Source organism: Lynx canadensis, chromosome D3, assembly GCF_007474595.2.
Source record: "Lynx canadensis isolate LIC74 chromosome D3, mLynCan4.pri.v2, whole genome shotgun sequence".
Classification (NCBI taxonomy): domain Eukaryota; kingdom Metazoa; phylum Chordata; class Mammalia; order Carnivora; family Felidae; genus Lynx; species Lynx canadensis.
This window is the reverse complement of record NC_044314.2, coordinates 73,248,363-73,263,378: the sequence shown is the minus strand read 5'-3', so window position 1 is coordinate 73,263,378 and position 15,016 is coordinate 73,248,363. Positions and strand designations below refer to the sequence as shown.

Below are 15,016 nucleotides of genomic sequence, written 5' to 3'. Positions count from 1 at the left end.
TGGTTTATTTCTACTTCTCCTTTGGTGACAAGGAGACAAGGAAGGAAGCCTGCTGAGAGAGATACCACTCCCTCTTGTCCAATATGAGGGTGGGTGAGAGGATACTTATGACATGGAAAAAATGGCATTTTCTCTCGCCCTTCTCCTGCTGGTTTCTTCACTTCCTTAGACTCCCTGTCCCTCCTCACTTTCTTAAAATCCTGGGTCATCATTAGCATGATCACAATCCATCCCACATACCCCTCAAGGTTTAATCCCACCCGCCTTACTAACCACCCACCCCATCAAATCCAAATACTGCTCCCTCTGCAGCTGAGCCCCCAGCTGCCTGGCTGCAGGTGCACATGGCCATGATGACTGACCCTGCTGCTCTTTGGGGCATCCCAAGTCAGACACCCTGTGATCCTTCATTTCTCACATTCCTGTCTGTCGTCCATTGTTAGGGCTGTCCGTATCTACAGTGCACAGACTTCCTCAGTCTCCTTGAAGTGAGAAAATATCTTCCATCCAGACTCCACGCTGGAAAGTAGAACCTAGAAGATAAGTTTCATGGCGTCACCCACTAATCGTTAACAGACTCATGTTTTGTTTTCTTATTGACAACAAAAGATGATTTTCACTGTGGGGGATGAGCTTAGGAGTTCCCTGGGCTTACACCAACGGGTTTAATACGACATAAAGAAATACAAAGCCATAGGATGCTCACAACTGAATTTGGGCAAAACAGATTGGCACCCCAAGACTAGGGGGATGTAAAGGCACCCCAGAATAGAAAGGGGTGCAGAACCCCCACAGTAGAGAGGAAGGGGAAAAGGCCTAAAATAAGAACAGGCACAAAGGCTCCCCATACAAAGGTATATGAGGTAAGCAAGATTAGGCGTTCAAGGCAGAAGCACTCTCGAACTTAGTACTATAGCAGAAAAACTGCTTTCACTGGAGGAAAGGACCAAGTTAGGTAAAGAGGTAAATTGAGCTACAGACCTCTACACTGCAGGCAAAGCAGCCCAGAGCAGAGATGGTTAACAAAAGAAAAGGTGCCTTGTTAACCCTGAGGTTGTTCCCCCTGTCTGCTTTAGCCCCTAGGCTGGCTCCTTGCTGACAGCAGACAGGTGGACTTGGAAATTGAAATCACAAACCAGGAGATCATGACTTGAGCTGAGGTCAGACATTTAACTAAGCCGTCCAGGGCCGCTTGCTAGCACAATGTTTTTAAACTAAATATCCTGAGCCGTCTGAAAGCAGAACTGAAGGGGTCCCCAGGTGGGAAAACAATCTCTGTATATAAAGAGGAGACAGCTTTCCTGCCCCAAGAGCACTCATTTGAGGCCCCCAGCTATTTTCTGTGGTCTGTGCCCTGCAGGTTCTACTTGCCCAGCACCCATACTGAGCGCTTTCCTGGGAGGAAAAGAAAACAGAAATGCAACAAGGTCAGGAGTTCAGGGTTTGAGGGGACCAAAGGGGATGCCAACCTACCAGTCTCCACCAGGCCAGGAAATAGCCTGAGTGCTTCAGAGACAATGACCCAGAGGAAAAGTCCCAGTGCAGGAACAAAAGTAAACTTTGACCTAAAGCACATGCTTGAGTTGTTTTTGCAGGATTGAAACCTTGCCCCACAGGGTAATGAGGTTAAAACGGTCACCAGCAGGACCCCTACCGACACCCCTTCTTTTCACAGGAAGTTCATCTATTTCAGAGGCAAACAGCAGAAAGAGCCTGGGAGCCTAGACCAGTTTTATCTCCTGCAACAGCTTCACCAGTGCAGATGGACCAGGGAGTGTCCTCCAGGGACCTCTGCCTCTTTATAACGTTAAGTCTCTGCCCTAGGAGGAGGACAAGCTTCATTGACCTACCACATGATGGGGACACAAGCTCCTATTCTCCACATTCCTGCACAACCTCAGGCCCACTCTTGCATAAGATGACAAAACTCCCTTTTCTGGGTATCCATCCTAGCCCTGAATGAAAGGAACCCACTCGCCTCCACTCAGGGAGACACAGCTTTGGTAATTCATGTCCCTGATCCCCTTATCTGTGGCAAATAAAGTTTCCTTTGTGTGACAGCATCTGCTGAAGCCTCTGCCTGTACCTCACCAAGGAGAGAACTCAAAGTAGCTCCAACACTTCTAAGTAATATATTTCATCCCTTAACTTGGAAACTTGCCTTCTTCTCTCTATTCTCTACCTGTGGTTTTAGTGACATTTAAGTCTATTAATAAGAAATTTCAGAAAATATTAAGTAACAGTTTTCTTAAAATTATCTTTGTCTGCTCATTTTCACCCTTTATATCAAAGTAAGTTAGAAAAGAATGAAATAATTTTAAAGGTATGTGTTGTTAAGGGAGGTCTCCTTTTATTGTTATCAGTTTAGACTTAACAATATTTTTCATGAAAAATTCTGAGTAGCTGAAGTAATATCCACATGAGACTTATTATGTATCAACTTCTCCAACCTGGAAGTGAAAATCAATGATAAATGAACACAAAACCAGCCCAGAATCCCTAGTGGCGTCGCTCCCAGGCTCACACCACAAATCATGAGCGTCAGTGGAAAGAGAAGTCAGTTCCCGAAAAGGCTGGGGTGACAGAAGGGGAAAGCTAGCCGTGGGTCTGAACCACCATCACTCGAAAAAGCCCCTGAGAGTGAAGACACAGGACAGCAAGTGGAGAGACCCAAGCCCTGACCACAGGACGGGCATCCAGGGCGAGCAATAGTGAAACGGGAGGTCTCAGATGCAGTGCTGTGGGCAGATGGGTGAGAAACCCAAATCAGGAAGGACGCTCTGGAAACATCTCACTAAGGAAAAAGAGTGGGGAGGAGACATGTAGAGTCTGCCGGGCATGAGGGAATGGGAAAAAGAGAAAGGCCACAGAGCCCACACCCCACCACAAGGAAAGGAAAAATGTATGAGACAAAAACTTGAAATATGGACCGTAACACATAATATTATTTTTCATAATAATAAACAACACCGGCTAAATTATTGAACAAAATTTCAGCATGCAGAAATCTACAAAATAAAAAATGACAATGGGGGACAATATTCATCGGAAAATAAACTTTTAAAGAAGAATCTGTGATTACACACCATCATGGAAAATAATTATGTTATTTCGACAGCCTCTATTAAAATTGCAGCCATCTAGATAGATCCGTGTGTCCTCCGCACAAGATGAGCACGTCTCTAGATGAAATGATGAAACGTTCCCTGTATTTAAATATGGTGCCCGTGATGTTCCTACAACGCACACGCTGATGACACTGAATGGTGCGCTTCCGGGGACACGTGGTCTGTGACTCGGCCCCTGTGAAATGTGCACAACAGGAAAATCACTGCAGACAGAAAGGAATTTTTGGCTCCAAAGGACTGATGCAGGGGGACCATGGACTCACTGCTCGGGGGTCAGGGGTTTTTCTGCAGGTGATGGAAATGTTGTCAAGTTGATCCTGATGATGTTTGCCAAACTCAGGAAACATACTACAGACCACTGAATCGTACCATTTAAATGACTGCACTTTATACCTGTAAATTATCTTAAGAGATTTGTCTTATTTTTAGAAGAAAACAACATGAGACGAAGCTACTGTCACTGAGTCTTCATAGTTGTTCTGTGCTCAGAGAGTCAGACCCTCAGACCCTCCGGGGTGTCCACGGTCTCCCTGTTTATTTGTCACTGGCAGTGACCATGGGAAACTGGGGCACATTGCTGTATCATTTGCCCACGGGCTTAGAACACTGTGTCAGTAATGACCAGCCTCGTCCTCAGGCTGTAGGCCCGAGATGATCAGAGAGGCCCTGTTCTCGACAACCCAGCTGGGATCCCGGAGGGCCTAGTGCTTCTGAGCATCTCAGCTTTGGGGACACGGTGGGGAATCTGTGGGTACCAGCCCACATAATACGACCCAACATTGTTGCTGATTCCAGTGCAGCTGAGGGTGACCTTCTAGCCCACACACCCTGATAAAGAGGCTTCCTGTGTCAACACAGACAGTGCCCAGCACCCAGCAACACAGCAGTGGAGACACAGGTCAGTGTCAGGTTATTACCCACAGTGTGTTCTCAAAATGGGGGAAACAAGCAACTTAGGGGTCCCCCAGAAGCAATTCTTCCACTTTCCACAGCCAGTAACCTGAGCAGAGAGCAAGGAAGGTGAGGAGGGGAGGGGTCCAGACCAGGGTGGAGACACCCCAGGCTGTGCTTCTGAGCCCTCAAGGGAGAGACCTGCACAAAGCCTCTCTTATCCTCTGCCTTCCTGGAAGAGAGAGAGGAAGCCTTCATGCAAATCTCTCCCTCCCCTGGGACTGAATGTGGTGACAGCTGAGTGTGGGGTGGGTGGGACTAGGGAAACTCCTCTAGGCACAATTTTGCAGGGGGCACAAGGCAGGGCTCCAGGCCTGGGTGCTCGGCTGGGACCCCTGCCCACACACACACCCCTCGGGGACAGGCCCACAGCGCCCCCTGCTGTCTCAGTGTCCAGCCGCACCCATGACTGGAAGGGACAACCTGGAGCTGTGAGAGAGAGACCAGGGCACTAAGGACTTCAGTCAGCCTGGCATACTGTCCACGCCCACACAGGGGCCAGATCTTCTCCTCCCTCAGGGCTTCTTCCTGTGCTGCAGGTGCCACCACACCTCAGTCCTTGCTGCAGACACAGGGCCTCCTCAGCATGAATCACCCTGGGCTCCCCCCACTACTTAGAGACTTGTGTTGTTGGGGCCAAGACTTGTGGACCGCTCGGGGATGATGTTTCCGCCCAGTGAGCACAAGAGCCGAGACCATGCACGCCCCTCCACAGCCTTTTCGGGAGCCCTGAGGGGACAGCCCAGTTTTCTCATCTCACTTCCCATTCTGGCGGGCCAGTCCCCATTACCTCTGCACTGAACTCGATGAGGTAGATCAGTGACGGTGCATGGCTATAGATCACGTGAGTATATTCTGTCTATCATCTATCAAACTTTGCAGTTTCTACATTACCTATAATTGGTATGGTATCGGCCCCCAAAAGAGACACATATATCAATGCTCCAGATTCAAAAGGCCAGAAATAGGGTGGCTCAGTCGGTTGGGTGTCAGACTCTTGGTTTCAGTTCGGGTCATGATCTCCACTTCTGTAATTGAGCCCTGAGCTGGGTTCTGAGCCTGCTTGGGATTCTCTGTCCCTCTCTCTCTGCTCCTTCCTCTCTCTCTCTCTCTCTTAAAATAAATAAACAAAGCTAAAAGTACCCAAATAATGTAAATAAAAAGACCAGAAATAAGTGCAAGTTCCTCTTGACAAGCACAGAGAATATAGACTGAAAATGAGGCCTTTCCTCAGTCTCTGGAGGAGAGCACACGTGGATTTTGCAGGGAATTCAGACAAGAATAAGGATGAATCATACAGCAGATGCCTCATAGGAGTAACTCAGTTCTCACGGATGTTCCCGGACACATTTTAGGAAAGAAAGCTGGAGTTTCTGGACCCCCTGCAGTGGGCACACGGATCCCCGTGCCATGGGCTGCAGCGTGCAGCCACGTGGTCATTCTGGGGTAAAAAGCACAGCCTAACGAATGCTCCCACCTGGGTCCGGCCACATCCGCAAAGAGCCCCCATGGGAGCTGCCCTCTGCCCTCTGCTACTTCCTGCATTGGCATGAGCTCCTGGAGCCCTGGCTTCTCTGTACACCCAGCTGACCCATTCCCTTCCTGGGTGCACAGTTACTGTTTGGGATGATAAAAAGCTTTGAGAAATGGAGAGTCGTGATGGTCACCCAACATGGCGAATATATTTCATATCTCTGAATTGCACAAGAAAGTGATGAAAAGAGTAAATTTCCTGTTGTGTGTATTTTCATAATTAAAAATTACTAGCTGAAAAGCCAACTTATGTTAAGGAAGTTGCACTCACACCAATCTCTTTCCCATCTTTATATGTGTTACCCTATTCTAACTCATCCTCATCACTAAAAATTGACAGAGATTTTATTATCTTTTTCCTGTAGGTTCCACATATAAATGAGATAAAAAAGCATTTGCCTTTCTGTGTAGGCCTTATTTCTCTTAGGGTCATGTCCCGCAGGTTCGTCCATGTTGTCACAAATGACAAGACGTTCTCCTGGAAAGGCTCATGGGATCGACTTGCTTTATGCAACATAGTGCCCCGCAGCCCCTCTACTGCATGGATCACGGACAACCCCGATGCGGCAGGAGAGGAGAGGAAGACATAGTCCATTCTTCTGGGCTCCAGAAACCAGCCACATGCTGCCCATGGGCCCTGATGGTGTCAGCTGTAGGGAAGTCACGTCGGTGAAATCTCCCAAGCAGACTAAAAATTTTGCTGCACTGGTGGCACTCCCACCTGTCCCTCACAAGCCCCACTGAGAAGTTTGCTGACTGGCACACACAGTTTCTCCCAGGGGCAGTCACCCTCTCCCGACATCACAAATGAAGGGCAGGTACCCAGCCAGTGGGCCAGGCCAGCTCTGGGCCTGTGATTCTTAGTGTCTCCTCGCTGGGACACAGAGCTCCTCAGTCAGCCCTGAGCACAGGAGCCTGGGGGGAAGGGAGGGCCTCTGCTCTCACCCCTGGAGGAACACAGGCCATGCTGTGGAGGACTGTCTGCCGTGGGCACGGTCTGTGGACTCTGATCAGAAAACTAAGGCAAGTTGACAGACCCTTGTGAAGAGAAAAAAAGCCAAATCCACAGGCTCTAATTTTTATGTGTGAACCACTAGGCGAAAATTTCTGCATCATTATACTTTTTTGTTGTCTTTGGTTTGCTTTACTGTTGTTGTCATTTTTCTTTCCTTTTTTTTTTCTTTTTTTCGTAGAGTTCACACAGGTTTGATCGGAAATTGGGAAGAAGGACATTCAGATCCAGTAGCTACACCCAAGTATAGTAATTGTGCATTCAATTTACATTAGACTTCAGAGACTCAGACTACAGTGGTCTAAGCAGGCTGGGTATTTGTCCCACTTCCCCATGTGTCTGTGTCACCGTGACCAGCACTACTGTGCCAGATTGCACAGTAATAGTCAGCCTCGTCCTCAGGCTGCAGTCCAGAGATGAGCAGAAGCCCTGCATTGGCCGAGGCATCTTTGGACCCGGAGAAGCGGCTGGGGACCCCAGGTCCCAACTGTGTACTGGAGTCTGAGTAGTAGTACAGGAGATACCGGGGAGGGCTCCCTGGCTTCTGTTGGTACCAGTATATGCTTTTACTACCAACGCTCACGTCCCTGCTGAGGGTGCAGGTGAGTCTGGCTGTTGCTCCCAGAGATGCAGAGAGGGAGCCTGGCTGAGTCACGACAGGCTGCGACAGGGAACCTGCAAACACAGACACAGCAGAGGGAAGAGAAGGAACAGCGCACATGGGATTAGGGAGCTGAGCCACAGGGGTTTCACTCTGGCTGCAGGCCCACCCTGGGACACTGGGTCCTGTCCCTACCTGTGCAGTGGCAGAGGAGCACGATGAGGATGGGGATCCAGGCCATCGTGACTCACGCCCTTCCTAGACCTCAGAGCCGGGGCTGGGCTGCCCTGGGCCTCTCTTATCCCCAGTCCACAGAGCTCAAAAGGAGGGGCTGCTCATGCAAATGGGACCCACCCCTGCTACTCCCTCCTGTGCACTTAGAGGCCTGCAGCCCCTTGACAGGAAGACTGTGTGATGCACTAGTTTCCCCCTGGGTGGGCCTGGAAGAAGCAGCTGCTGGGACCACTGGGAACCATACAGGCCCAGGTTCAGGGACTCCGCTAGGAACAGAGAAGACACCTGCCCTGTCCCCACTGGAAACAAGGGTTCCAGCCCTGGGGCTTTCTACTCTGGAGGGCTACTCAGCAGGGAGCCCCCTTCCTGTAGAAAGCCACAGACCTTGTCACTGTGCCCCCTGCTGGTGTCTGGGTGAACCTCTCCTTTCCCAAAGCAGGCTTCCCCGGTGCCTGTGTTTCCACCACCTGAGAGTGACCCTCCAGGGAAAGAGAAAGGTCCTGCTCTATATCAGGCATCCTCCATGGATGGGGTCTGATGACCGGGACACATGCAGTCCTGACTCAGTACAACCTGTGAACCACTATGGAGCTGAGGACAAGATACACGGGAGAGGGAAGAGAAACCATCTGTCCCAATGGTACAGCTCAGACGATGCATGCTGTGTCTGGGTGCCGGATGTGGACAGGAGCTCACCTAGGGGACACACACTCACACAGGAGGACACGTAATGTGGGCATGCCGGGTCCCACCAGAGCAGGGGAGACAAGACACAGCAAACCCTGATGAGGGTGCTGCAGGTGGGGGGACAGAGCAGGGCTGGGCATCCAGCAGGGACCACTGCAAGGACATCTTGCAACCTCACCTCCGTGTTCGGGGAGACTTAAAATCCTGTCTGTGCAAATCATCAAGAGCACCTGCTAGACACAAGGAGAGGGAACCTGCCAGCTGAGGGATTGGGGGAGCACCAGTGCCGTCTGGTGGACACGGGATGCACAGTGACCCAGGGCCTGGAGCTGGGGCCTGGGTCCCTGCCCCTCATCCCCCCTGCTCACTGTTGCAGACTCTTCATGGTGGATTCTGACACTAACACATATGCATGGAAGTTTCACCCATGTGTTTTGTGGCCTGATAACTCATGTCTTTCTCCTGTGTCCTATTCCATGTGTGGACATACAGATATTGTTTATCCATTCTAAAGGGTGCTTGATCACTTTGGAGTCTTGGCAATCATAAATAAGACAGCAACAAACATTTAGGTGCATATTCTAGTTGCACACAAGAACCTCATATAGAGTAATCCGTAGGACTGTTCTTTTTGCATTATATCCTTAAGGCTTTGTTTGCCGTGGAAGACACTGCCAAGGAATCTTCCCAAGTGATGGGGCTTTTCGCACTCCCACCAGCAGTGAATGAGAGTTCCTGCTGCCCCACATCATCAGTAGTATTGGTACTGGCACTGTATTGAACTTTAGCCATGGTCATGGGAGGCCTCTGGTACGTCCTTGTTCAATTTTTAATACCACAAGGACATATGAAGTTTGAAATCACTTTGCATGTGTAATAGTCATTTTGTCTATCTTCCTTGTTAAGGGATCTGTTCAGATCTGCTCATTGGGAGGGCACGCCCAGCACCAGGGAATTCAGGAGTTCAGCAGAGCTCTATCACAGGAAAAAGGGAGAAAGTGAGTGTGGAGTCTGACACAGGACTCGATCCCAAAACCCTGGATCATGACCTGAGCTGATATCAAAGAGTTGGACGCTCAACCAACTGAGCCACCCAGGTGACCCTCAACAGTTTGTTTTTAAGTAACATCTGTACCTAAAGTGGGGCTTGAACTCACGAACCCAAGGTCAAGAGTTGCATGCTCTAACTACTGAGACAGCCAGGCTCTCCTTCACTGAGTCATTTGTAACTCTGAACAAGCTAGTTTGCCTTCGAAAATATGAACACAGGGTGAATAAGGATCACTCTGAAGATATAACTGAAGGAAGGGATATGGCACTCTCAGATCATCTTATTCCCGGACAACAAATAATGTTTTGGAAGATCTGACAACAAAAGTCACTCCTGGAAACTCTTGACAGGGGATGCCACCAGGTCTAGAGAGTGGAGGGAGAATTTCTCTCACTTCCCTATGGATCTAAAGCACTGCGTAAGCGTTGGTACTATCTTGGCATATATGACACTAAGAGTCACTTCCTTGCACACTGGATCCCAGAGATGTCAGAACAGATGCATTGGTCAAAACATCTTTGGATCCAGAAAATGACAGGGCACTGGGATCTCTGGTGTGGTATTTGACCCTGCCTTGAATCACAGGAGATACCACCGAGGGTTCCATGGCTTCTACTGGCACCATTATGCATATTTCTTAAAACAACAATGATGTCATTTCTCAGGGTGAAAATGAGTCTATTTGATTCTTCAGAGATGCGGAGAAGGAGGGTGTCTGAGTCAGCACAAGCTGGCAGAAAGAACTTGCAAACACAGACACTCATGGGTGATGGGGCAGGGATGGAGGTGAAGCTGCTTGGAGGTCTGATCCAAAGGTGTGGACATAGGCTCAGAGGCTGCTTTGGGTCACCGAGGACCGTCCTTACCTGTGTGGTAAGAAGAGAACACAAGGAGAAGAGGTTACACCATGGTGGTCACAGTCCTACTGAGAACCCATGGCTAGACCTAGGCTGTCCCAGGCATTTCTTATCTCCTTCAGTGGCCTCTGGGAAATGCGGTTGTACTTAGGGTTGCATTTTCTTTCTTGATAGTATCTTTGGGTGTACAAAAATAGGAACTTTTGAGAAGCCCAATTGATGATCATCCCTCCCCCTTTTTTGGGTGTTTCTTATGATATCCTATGTGAAGAATCTCTTGTCAAGCTCAAAAGTCATGGGGATTTCCTTCTTGTTTTCTTCTAAGATCTTTATAGTTTAGCTCTAAAATTTAGATCTTTGATCCATTTTACATCCATTTTTGTTTATAGTATGTGGTAAGAGTCTAACTTCATACTTTTGTGTGTGGATAGCTAGTTGGCCCAGCACCATTGGTTGGAGAGACCTTTTTTTTTCAGAGTACATTCTCTGAGCATCCTTTTGAAAATCAATTGACCATAGATGAATGATTCATTTCTGGCCTCTGAGATATGTTTTACTTATCCCTATGTCTATCCTTAGGCAGGTACCACATTCATGGTGACTATAGCTTCATAAGTGAGATTTAGTGAGTTTTGAAATCTAAAAAAAAATTTTTTTAATGTTTATATATTTGTGAGAGAGAGAGAGATGGACACAGAGTGCGAGCAAGGGAGGAGCGGAGAGACAGGGACACACAGAATCCAAAGCAGGCTCCAGGCTCCGAGCTTTCAGCACAGAGCCCAATGTGGGGCTCGAACTCATGTGAGAACATGACCTGAGCAGAAGTTGGATGCCCAACCAACTGAGCCACGCAGGTGCCCCAGTGAGTTTTGAAATCTAGAATTGTCAGTCCTGAAAATGTGTTCTTCTTCAGGATTTTTTGGATGTTCTGAGTCCCTGCAATTCCACAGAAATTTTAAGATCATCTTTTCTTAGAGTGCAAAATAGGCATGTGGGCATTTGATAGGGATTGCATTTAATCTACTAATTGCTACGGAGAGTATAGCTTCCTAACAATTGTAGTTCTTTATGTTTTGTAAGGTAAATAAGATAAAATAATAAAACATTTAAGTATGAACCATCTGCTTATCTACTTTTGTCTTAGTACAGAAAAACTATAAAGATAAATGTGGGTCCATTAGTAAACTTGGGTTGTTATTTATTTAAATATTTTATTATGTTTCTAGAAATTGTGAAAGGTACTCATAAATTTGCTAATCTAAAGAATACTGGCATAGCAAACAGTTCACAGTTGCTTCCTATTTCATTTTCACTAGAAAACTAAGGTCTCTAGAGTTAGGAATTCTAATAAATATAACTTAGGCTACTAAAAACAATAAGGAAAACAACTACGTGCTCCAGGAAAGTAAGACATGTGTTTTTTGAGGGGAAAAAGTATGAAGAAAGGGAATACATTTTGTGTTGAAGGAAAAGAAAAATAATTTTGTCCTAACATGAGTCCGGTTTTTCAAAGAATCCTTAGATCGAGATCTAAATGTATAAGAGAAAGCTGTGGTAGGATTTTGGAAAAGAATCCTGGAAAGGAATTTTAAGTGTGGTCAGTACTGGTTAAATTTTAAAGATATTCAGTAAATAAATGAGGTTTCATATCAAAATACATGGATGAAAAATTAAAATTGTGTTTTCTCTGGGTTAAAAGGCCAAAATTTTCTTGAACTATTGGTCTGCTCTTATTAAAAATGGAAACAAAAGGTTTATTCACTTTTAACCTTACTTCCTAGAATACAAGCACTCTGTTTTACCAAAATACTTCCTATGTTTATCAGAAATGTCATTCATTGAAAACAAATTATTTATATATTTCAGAAGTCTTACATGTTCCTTATAACTAGGTAACGTTCTCTGCTTACCTTTAATGTGTTTGTGTTGTGTGTCACAGGAATAAACACGTTTTATGTCAATTGCATCGTAATGAACTCTATTCACGTCTTTGGCCATGACCACTTTTACGGCTTCTCACGTACAGTGACCATGTTACTCCCATGCTCCTGCAATGTGTTTCATCATCAAGGATATTCATGGAGAGGACTTTTGACAACCTTCCTTTACAACATGTTTAGCTTCTGTGTCCTCTCTCTTCTCCCAGACACTGTCGACTCCCTGAACATGGGGACCCTTCCTGTCACGTCCACATGGGACCCACATCCCTAGAGTCATTTGTGGCACACACTAGGTGTTCAGGAAGTGCTATGGATGCACATTATCTTGGCGCTAGGGTATCAACACTCAGGCACACCTGGACTCTTTGTTCCTGGCTCTGTCCTGACCTGTCACGGACTCTGTCCCCAGGGCAGCTGGCCCCTGACACCCAGGAATTTCTCCCCGGTAGGAGAATCTCCTACAATGTGTTCCAGCCGGGGACAGGCTTGGGGGCCTGAGGTTAATAGAATATGGATCATTTGCTAAACAAAGTTCCTTGACATTGTTCTCACACTACAGTTTACAGCAAACGAAGGAAGCAGCTGACTTGGCCAAAGAGGGGAGGCTGCAAGAGGACCCCTGTTGCTGGGGAAACAGCAGATTTTTGTCTCACTTCCCCAAAGGACTGGGCACTGCATAAGCAATGAGTTTCTTGTCCCACGCTGAGCCGTGATCATCAACCTCGTCGTCCTCCTGGAGCCCAGTGGTGGTCAAAGAGCCTGTGTTGCCAGACTTGGAGCCAGAGAACCGGTCTGGGACCCCAAAAGGCCAAGTGTTCTCGTGGAGAATGGCTTTAGGGGTCATTCCTGGGGGCTGTTGGTACCAAAACACACAATAACCGGCCCCAGTGTTGGCTGAGCTTCCAGTGCAGGAAACGGTGAGTATCTGGCCCAGGGACCCAGACACTGAAGATGGCTGAGTCAGCACAGACTGGGCCAAGGACCCTGGAAGAAGAAGAGACAGAGAGGATGAGGCTGGGGTCTAGAGACAAGATGAGGAAGCAGGGCCCCTTCCCCTGTCTCTTCATCCAGTCACCTGTGCAGTGAGCAAGTACGATGAGGAAGAGAGAAATCCAGGCCATGGTGGAGGCCCGTTCCTCATGACTGCTCCTGCCCTCTGTGACCCCACAGCTGAGCAGACCTTACCTAACCCCTCCTTCCCCTCTTCATCCTCTGAGAGAGGGAGGGCCCATCCATGCCTGAGACCCCCAGCTCTCTGACCCTTCACAGGCCCCGGTTGGTCCCTCATCCTCAGGAGGTCAGGAGTGGGCAAGGCAGGGGCTGTGTGGGGCCAGGGGGTGGGGAGGTCCCAGATGGGAGCCCTGAGCAGAAGGCAAAGGCAGTGCCAGGTGGCAGATTCAAGTTTCAATAACCCTGACCCCTCAGAACCAGGCCCTGAGTGACCCCTAGTGTCCAGTCACAGACACGCCATTGTGTGACATGGTGACCAGCGCCCATCAGAGAGACAGCTCCAGCCTCCCCACTGCTCCCTTGCTCATTCATGGGTCAAGACTGAGCTGGCATCTCTGGGACACACTCCTTTGAGATCATGATCAAGCTCAGAACAGTGACAGGTCTCCATGGACAGGTGTTCCCTTCCGTTCAAGAGGCTGGCCGTTGCTCTTATGGGATTCCTCCCTGGTTTCCGGAACTTCCTTTCCACACGTTGTTCACACAGCCCTGAGGAGTTGGGGACCACTCCTTTCCAGGTTGTGTAGAAGCTCTCATTTGTTCCTAGAAGGGTTAAGCCCTAAAAGCCTCAGTCATCTGTCACCATTTCCACCAGCTTAGAAACAGTCCTCCGCACACTGTGGGCACGGATTCCCTCCTATTATCTGTTCTGCAAGCACATAGACCCAACTCTGCAAGAGCTCTGCCAAGTGAGGCTGTGTGTGGAATTGACCTCAGAGCACAAAGGGCAAACCTGCAGGGAGTTCTAGGAGGGAAGGAGTGACAGTTGCAGGTGTTCTGACAGGGACCTGTTGGCAGACTTCATGTGTAAATCACCTATTAGACAACGGTTACCTTACAATGAATGTGTGTCATTTTTTCCAAAAACTCAGCTCCGAAAGAATGATTTAAACTCAGTGACAGTTTCAATGGGAAGGTACAGGTTCAATTGCGAGTGTTTTTCCCCGGACCCATGTTTCTTGCAGACAGAATATGGTTGCCAAATGCGTGAAAACATAATGGAAAATACGTGACATTTAGTTCTTGGTTGAATAGGGGCCAATACCTTGCTTAAATCACTTGATTCATTATTGTTATTACTATTCTTATTATTATTTTAATAAAGATTTTGCATATTAGGGCTGGTCTAACAGGTAAAGTAGGAAAGCACAACATGGTGCCCTGGGAAACACCATGAGGAGCCTGTTCCAGTGAATTTCACACTGATCACGCTGGTGGAATGAACAAACACAGAGTTTGCTGCATGGAACGATAAGGGGTCAGACTCCTCTCAGGGTGGGTAAAGCAATGGTCACTGTGTCTTGTGTTCACCGTGTTCAGGATAGAAAAATTGCTCAGTCAGCCGCCGATGATTAGAGGAATGATTTTCCACTAGCTAAGGCCAATTTGACCCAGAAAATTCTTTTAAAGATCCCATATTGACTCCAGCTGAGGTGGAGATAAGGGGCACTGTGTCTCTGAGGTCACAGGCCCTGTAGCCCTGACTTGAGACAGACGTTTCAGCAGAGGCCTATCCTGGCTGGAGGTGTCACTGGAGTGTCTGGGGGTGACAGTCCAGCCCTGAGAGGATGCAGAGGGTGCCTCGTGTCCCCGTGGGCCTTGAGCTCCAAGGGAGCAGCACTGAGGCTGCTGTCCCAGAATCAATGCGCTGATCAGCTTCAGGCGCTACCTGGAACCCAGACAGGGTTGGGGGCTCAGCCACCCATGGGGACAGAGACTCACCCAGGGATCCCTGGGCGTCAGCCTCATCCCAGGAGAGCAGGTGTTCAAAGCAAGTCCTGCCCTGCTGATG

At 48.1% G+C, this 15,016-nt stretch overlaps 1 long non-coding RNA gene and 1 gene segment (V, D, J or C); one reads left to right on the top strand and one right to left on the bottom strand.

Moving 5' to 3' along the window:
• Window positions 1-15,016, bottom strand: part of LOC115528231 — a 917,695-nt gene that overhangs the window by 827,347 nt on the left and 75,332 nt on the right.
• On the top strand, window positions 3,871-6,721 carry LOC115528239. The gene is made up of 3 exons (XR_003973184.1): window positions 3,871-4,026; window positions 4,619-4,923; window positions 6,055-6,721. It is a non-coding gene; the product is annotated as an uncharacterized LOC115528239 (long non-coding RNA).